At 50.3% G+C, this 5,735-nt stretch overlaps 1 pseudogene; it reads left to right on the plus strand.

Annotated features, from left to right (window-relative positions):
- Positions 1-2,784: 2,784 nt before the first annotated feature.
- Positions 2,785-4,051, plus strand: LOC123450413 (annotated as a pseudogene).
- Positions 4,052-5,735: the final 1,684 nt, after the last annotated feature.

Here is a 5,735-nt window from a genome sequence, read left to right on the forward strand (position 1 = left end):
AAGTATTTTTCTCAAACCGCCTCTCTAACGTCCAGCATGTCCATCGCGAGTTCATAGCTCTCGATCCATGACCCGGGCTCGAGATCTAGCGAGTAGTTGGGAACCTTCTTGGGTCCTTTGAAGTCCTTCGGCATGCGCTCATTGCGCAAAGCCGACGCGAGACATGATACTCCAATGTGTTTTCCCCCACCATCTAGGGGTGCAGGTGACAGTGGTATGTAGGCCGGATAGGATTGACCCGCAATGGCCATTGGCTCCATGTGTCGTGCAGCCCGCGCCGCGTCCACAATATCCTGGGCTCGCGTGTCAGGCATCCCAAGCAAATCGTGTAGGCGGAGCCGCCGCGGCCCGCTGGTTACTGCGGGGAAATCCTCATGGCGACTTCTGGTGTGACTCGCGTGAGGCGTAGAGTGAAGCCGTTGAAGGCTATGGGAGTACTGCGCATGCTGAACCACGACCGTTTTCAGCATCTCAATGGTGTTTCTAGCTTCTATCTCGGCCGGGGTGTTTCCGTAAATCAGAAGAGACTCCAGGTGGCCGGTTGCGGCCAGCACGTTATCGACGCGGTTCGAGAAGTGACCCCACGGTGTCTGGAATCGAGTCGCATGAGCATCCATGGGCTGACCCGGCGGCGGATTGGGTGGTGGAACCGTTCGTCCCCTCGAGGCAGCTTGTAGAGGCCGATCGGGACCCGCCCCGGGGGTTCGCGGGGTGTCAAAGAGGCGAGTTGGGTGTAAGTCGGCCGAGATGCGACCGCCGTGTCTCCTTTGATGGACGGCGTCAGACGCGCGTTGCTGTATCCCGAGCCGCGAGCCTTCGGTGTTAAGCCGATCGGTCTCAGCGGCAACCGCAGCTTGCTGTGTCTCGATCCTGGCGGCGTGTGCCTCCATGTCGCGCTGTGCTTTGGCAATTGACTCCCGTAGTTTGGTTAGCTTGGCATTGACGGACTTCTGATTTTCACATGTAACCGGAGTTGCCATAAGGCTGGCTATCTCCGCTGCTAGTTCCATCATGATTTGCGCTGGAGGCTTGGATGTTTCTCTGGTCTCGTTGTTGCCAGCCGGGTTTAGAGGAGGCTGGGCTGACCCTGCCATGTAGATGGTGATTTGCCGGCGAGATCTCTCGAGGACTTCGTGATCCATCGCCGGCGATAGCCCCCCGAGTTGCCCTTCCTCAAGGGGGTGGATCGAAGCCGTCTCGCCCATGGAAGACTCGCCATCGGAATTGGCGGGGGTGATCTCCTGGCCCGCCTCTCCGTCTTGCGCATCGCCTCCCTGCGTAAAGCCGATGAAAACCAGGCGGCTCTTGCTTTGCCGTTTAACGGGGAGGACGTACCTGGCCGGCTCGACGATGTCGGTGGAGATGTCCGATCATGTCGATGAAGATGTTCATCTTGCCGAAGGGGACTCGGTAGCCAGATTCGACGGAATCGGCCTCTGATTCCCATAGTGTGTTGTGGATGTAGAACTTCCCGCGGCGCCTCTTGGTCATGATGCCAACCGCATAGCTTTCTAACCCTGATAGGGCTCCCTTCGAGAACTCAACTCCACCGTGCGCTAGACCCACGGTGGGCGCCAACTGTCGTGGTTTTCTCATGGAAGATGTCCTCGTGAAAGGACTTCAAGATGGAGCCATCGCACCTTGGTGGCGACTCAAAGGGGGTGAGCGAAAGCGAGACTCAGATTTACCAAGGTTCGGCCCCTCGTGAGGAGGTAAAAGCCTACGTCCTGCTTTGTGTAGATTGATGATGGTTTGGATTACAAGGAAGGCGTAACTCGTCTGACCTAGCTCTCGATTCTCTCTAACTCTCCTGACCTTTCCCTGGGACTCGCCTTTATATACAAGTCGAGGCCCTAGGGTTTAGAAAGTCCTGCTATCCTACACTTGGGACTCGCCTTTATTATCTCTAAGTCGCCGTGCTCCCCACGACCAGGAGCTTCCTTGACGTTCCATCATCCGCACAGTCTTCTTGAACCGCCCCACAACTCCTGGGACACTGGACACATGGCCAAAGGTGAGTCGCCCCTTTGGTGACCAGGCCCATTAAGGGCGGGTTACCCACAGGTAACATCCCCAACACACCACATATTTCCGTTGAGTTGACACCGTATGAACTATGGTTTGGAGAAACCTAAGCTGTCGTTTCTTAAAAGTTTGGGGATGTGTTGCTTATGTGGAAAAGTTTCACACTACTAGAAAAACGGCTATAGCTAATATGGAAATTAATGCCGCACCATGTATGTGGTGCGCCAATACTATATAGCAGTGGCGCACCATGTATGTGGTGCGCCATTAATGGCCATATTTCTAATAGCGCACCTGGTGTGTGGTGCGCCATTACTAGTTTTGTCCTGGCCCCACACCCTTCCTAGACTTAGCAGTGGTGCACTAGGGGAAATGCGCCATTACTAGTTTTAACTAGTAATGGCGCACCACACCCACGGTGCGCCACTACTAACAAAAAATTTTCAATTTTTTTTCAAAACTAGTAATGGCGCACTACACACGAGGCGCGCCATTAGTAACCCTAGTTATCGATGGCGCATTCTTAGGAGGTGAGCCGTTGGTAACCTGAGAGCAGCTAGATATTTTTGACAGCCATCTAACACACCCACTTTCATCGCGTTGTCGCACCCACCATCAAAAGCAAACCCACCGCCCGCAAGCGCAAACGCACGCATTCACCCGCCGCCTTGTGCCCGATAGATCCACTCCTCCAAATCCACCCTCCGCGACTGTCATCGGCATCGATCTCTGGCCAGCCCAATCCACCGCGCGTCCGCCATGAATCCATACGTTGACAACCGCTACGCCGACCCCTCCTCCTACCGCAACAGGCGCTGGTACGAGCCCCCCTTACCCAACCCTAGCCCGTGTGTTCCTTGCGGATCTGATCTGACGTGGTTGATTTCCCCGTGCAGCGACCTGGTCGCGGCTCCCATACTTGCCTCGCCGGCCCCATGGTCGCCGCGCAGAACCCCTACGCCGCCCTATACATGCCCATGGCCGCCCCCATTGGTGGCTACAGCCAGGGCGGCGGAGGCTACGGTGGAGGCATGGGATACGGCAGTAGAGGCAGAGGCGGTGGTGGCGGTGGACCAGGCGGCTTCCGTGGCGGCGGTGGGAGATGCGGCAACAACGGGAGGGACGGGCTCGACTCGCTCTCCCTGCCGAAGCCGGACTTCCGGGGCCTTATACTGTTCGAGAAGAGGTTCTACGTGGAGTGCGCCACCGTGCAGGTCATGTCAGAGACGGAGGTGGCGTAGAACCGTCAGCTCCGGGATATCACCGTGGAGGGCCGGTTGGTGCCCAAGCCTATCTGCTTCTTCCATTAATACAACTTTCTAGGTATGCAGTACTAATTCGAAGCATGGTGTTATTCTAGCTGCCTGCTACTTAAGCTGGGAGTGCTACAACATGCCTTGGATGAAGATGAACATGCTTGTGTGCCCTTTTCACTATGTTTGAACAGATTACTGCATGAAAGCGATCGCCAATTTTGGATTTGTGGAGCCAATGCCTATCCAAGCTCAGGGTTGGCCGATGGCTTTGAAGGGCAGGGACGTGATTGATATTGCAGAAACTGGATCTGAGAAAACACTATCTTACATACTACCTGGTTTGGTTCATGTTGGTGCACAACCTGGACTAGGTATGTTCCTGTTGTTTGTATGCTAAATTGTTGATAGATGTGAGATCTTGTTGATTAATGATTGCAATGGATGCATAACAAAGTGATGGCCCAATTGTCCTGATCCTTTTCCAACAAGAGAACTGGCTATTCAAATACAGGCAGAAGCTACAAAGTTTGGATCATACTCGAGAACTAGAAGCAACAATATGATGCTCATCGTGAGAGGAGGAGGGAGCGGAGGAGGAACCGGATGAAGATCAGTTTCATCGCGATGATGCTCATCGTGACCACAACCCTCTTCTATGTGATGGTAGTTTAGACATGGACTTGTAATGTGAAGACAAACTCACTACTCGCGGTCTCGAGACTTGTAATGTTCTAAGGTTGTTCGGTTTTTGAATTCAGAGACTAATATGATGAACTGTATTCGGAGACTAATCTTCTATTGTATTCGATAAATCTGTTGTTTATATGTTGTGTTGTTTATATTCTATGCTGTAATGTATTTTGTAACTTGTGCAAATATCAAAAAAGCAAAAAAATAATAATTCCTAATAATCCTAGTAGTGGCGCACCATATTGCACTTTAGTGGCGCACATAAATAAACACCCCAGTGGTGCATTATCTAAAAATGCGCCATTAGTAACCCACAACACAAGGTACACATGGCCCCTTGGAGTAACAACAGTGGCGCACTTCTGGGCCTTGTAATGGCGCACTTCAGCTGCGCCATTAGTGTCTGGGATAGTAATGGCACACTAGGTAGTGCGCCACTGTTATGTAGATTAACAGTGGCGAACCAAGCGTGCGCCATTACTATTTATTAGTAGTTGCGTGATAATAGTGACGCACCTATAGTGCACCATTAATAGCCAAAATAGGTGCACCACTAACAACCTTTTTTCACGTATTTCCGTTGAGATGACACCTTACGAACTATGGTTTGGAGAAACCTAAGCTGTCGTTTCTTAAAAGTTTGGGGATGTGATGCTTATGTGGAAAAGTTTCAGCATGATAAGCTCGGACCCAAAGCGGATAAATGCATCTTCATAGGACACCCAAAACAGTTGGGTATACCTCCTATCTCAGATCCGGAAACAAAGTCTTTGTTTCTAGAAACGGGTCCTTTCTCGAGGAAAGGTTTCTCTCGAAAGAATAGAGTGGGAGGGTGGTGGAACTTGATGAGGTTATTGAACCGTCACTTCAACCAGTGTGTAGCAGGGCACATGAAGTTGTTCATGTGGCGCCTACACCAATTGAAGTGGAAACTGATGATGGTGATCATTAAGCTTCGGATCAAGTTACTAGAAACCTCGTAGGTCGACAAGGTCGCATACTACTACAGAGTGGTATGGTAACCCTGTCTTAGAGGTCATGTTATTGAACAACAATGAACCTACGAGCTATGGAGAAGCGATGGTGAGCCCGGATTCCGACAAATGGCTCGAGGCCATAAAATCCGAGAGAGGATCCATGTTTGAAAACAAAGTGTGGACTTTGGAAGAACTACTTGATGGTCGTAAGACTATTAAGTACAGATGGATCTTTAAAAGGAAGACAAACGATGATGGTGAGAAGTCACCATTAAGAAAAGCTCGACTTGTCGCAAAGATGTTTCCGAGAAGATCAAAGAGTTCACTATGATGAGACTTTCTCACTCGTAGCGATGATAAAAGTCTGTCTGAATTATGTTAGAAGTTGCTGCATTTTTTATGAAATATTGCACACGGGATGTCAAAACAGTGTCTCCTCGACGGTTTCCTTGAGGTAAGGTTGTATGTGATACAACTAGAAGGTTTTGTCGATCCTAAGGATGCTAACAAGTATGCAAGCTCCAACGACCCTTCTATGGACTGGTGCAACCATCTCGGAGTTAGAATATACGCTTTGATGAGATGATCAAAGCTTTTGGGTTTATACAAGGTGTATGAGAAACTTGTATTTCCAAAGAAGTGAGTAGGAGCACTATAGAATTTCTGATAAGTATATGTGGTTGACATATTGTTGATCGGAAGTAATGTAGTATTTCTGTAAAGCATAAGGGGTTTTTTGAAAGGAGTTTCTTTTCAAAGGAAAACCTGGATAGAGCTACTTGAACAT

This window comes from Hordeum vulgare, chromosome 4H, assembly GCF_904849725.1.
Source record: "Hordeum vulgare subsp. vulgare chromosome 4H, MorexV3_pseudomolecules_assembly, whole genome shotgun sequence".
NCBI classification, from domain to species: Eukaryota; Viridiplantae; Streptophyta; class Magnoliopsida; order Poales; family Poaceae; genus Hordeum; species Hordeum vulgare.